The sequence below is a fragment of the Cynoglossus semilaevis genome, chromosome 6, assembly GCF_000523025.1.
Source record: "Cynoglossus semilaevis isolate Cse_v1.0 chromosome 6, Cse_v1.0, whole genome shotgun sequence".
Taxonomy (NCBI): Eukaryota; Metazoa; Chordata; class Actinopteri; order Pleuronectiformes; family Cynoglossidae; genus Cynoglossus; species Cynoglossus semilaevis.
Window position 1 is genome coordinate 15,370,203 of NC_024312.1, and position 2,351 is coordinate 15,372,553.

Consider the following 2,351-nt stretch of genomic DNA (forward strand, 5'->3'; position numbering starts at 1 on the left):
CAGTCCCAGCAGCTCCTGCAGATTATTGTTTCACTGCTTGGCTCCAGCTCCCTGATCACTTCAGCACTGTGGTATTGACCCAGCAGCAACTGTCTCCATCAGTCACAGCGGAACACAGCAGAGGTGAATTATTCAGAGACCCCAATGATCAGGGTGTAGGCTTGTGTTTCTGAGCCTGCATACCTTTACCACGGGTCCACCAGGAGTCGGGTGGCTGTGTGGGCTGATTGTTGGATGAATGGAAGGATGGATGTTTTCTTCTGGTTTTTTAGGTGTTTTCCATTCACTCCTTCTGTAACAACTTCTGTTTAGAGAAGACTTATAAGACTTAATTTCTCCATAAAATGAATAAGGTGGGTATTTGGGTGGAATCAGAAATTATTTAACATCTACAATGAAAAGAGACTTAATGGATACTTTAGTGATTTGTTTGTAATAATAACACCAATAACACTGATTTGACATAATATTTTTGGCTGTTAGGTGCACAAGGAATAAGTTGACATAATAGTTTGCTCTGTCAGAGAGAACAGGCGGAGGAGGAGGAAGGGGGAAAGTTAAGTAAATTTAATTAATATCACCAAATTACAACATAGGTAATTTCAGCTGCTTCTCTCATAGAACACGTCTGAGCCACTTTCTTTTAATAAATAATGTATTCATTATCGCGAATTTACGCTTCTGCTCCACCCTGTTTTACAATGGGCGGAGCTTTGCACCGCCGTACACACGTGACACCACGTTGCAACGCGGGCGGACCTTACAAAATCCGCGCCATTTTAGAAAATGTCCGCCTCACCCGACTCTCTATCAGGCCCTCATACACGAAAACGTGAATGTGTCAGCAAGTGTTTTCAGTGGCGCGTGGTGGACTGCCTGACGCCAGACAGCTTGCATCAGTAGAGCAACACTGGAGATCCGTAATTTAATTAACTGCATTTAATGAGAGCATATGTTCGTTGGTAACAAAGCACGTCAAGCTGTGGGACTTATTGCTTTCTCGGACACCTTTACTAAAAACACCGACACAAAGTAATGCAAACAACTCTAGCGGACGCTCCGTCCCACAAGAATCTGACCAATCACCGGTTATTATGTGAAGTTACGCCACAAAATGCGACAGAATTGGCAGTAACAGCGTGTGACACCAGACTCTGAAAATGTTTGCCACGTTTTTTTGAAAGCCGCAGGTGCGCGAAGTTACACTCTAATGGCGACTCGGCCTGGTCCGAATGGAAGCCTGGGATAGAATGGTAAGTGCGTTTTGGAGTTTTCTTCCCCCCACCGTTGGTGTTTAATTGTCTAAATGGCTTAGACTTTGCTGAAAGTGGAAGAAAACTTTTCTTTTTTTCTTTGCTAAGCTGATTATAAGAATAATTATTTGACAAATGTTGTGCTCACACTGAAGCTTCAGTAGCTAACATGACTCCTCTGGTTTATTTTCTAGATTGGTCATCCTGAAGATCTTCAACATAGTAGGGAACAACGTTTTCTTTTATTCTTTGCGGCTGCCGTGCCGCTGCTGTGTTGTGCTAGACTGCCGTGCCTAGCAGTGTGTGTGTCTGAGTGTGTGAAACATAGTTACACAAACAGCAAATGGCCACCTGTCTCTTCTCTAGGTTGTTTCCTTTCTGTTTTTCCTGTTCTGAGTTTATAGGCTGTAGAACCTGGGTTTTGGTCATGAGCAGGTTGTTGTGACTCTGGTCCCATTTTCATAGTGTGGATGTGGAACTGCTGAGCTATTAGGTAAATGTTGGCTCTGGGTCTGATTTCTGACCATGGTGGTTCAGTATTTGTAGTTAATGGAATGGCTGCAGTGTGTTGTTGAGTGTGAATGACTAGAGTGGTTTTAAGCTCAGCAGTTTGTAGTCATTCAGTGTGAATGATGTTCTGTCTCTATGTGCAGTAACAATTATTACTTTTTAGGTGCTGTCGACAAATGGTGAGTCCAGAACTTTTTTTTTTTCTCCCCGGATGGCCTCCTTGTCGGCCTCCATCTGTCCCTGTCCTTTACAGTTTTAGAGTCAGGAATAAAGAGCTAATTAGCAATTATACATTGGTTTTTAGTTCTGTGTAATCTTGTTTAATCTAATTTAATCATTTAGACATGACTGAACAATGTGGTGTACAGTCATATGACTAGTACGTTTACTAAAATAGTTTAACCTATTTGAACAAAAACCTTATGGATGTCTGATGACATTGACTTCAAACCACTGGATCCTGAATGTCTTCAATGCTGTGGATGAAGAGCCATGCCAGGTGTGTACCCTTTTCCTTTTTCTGGGGGGTGGGGTTGGGTTTGTCTGGCTGCCATGCCATAACCTTTTTCTTTTCAGCTTTTTCTGGAT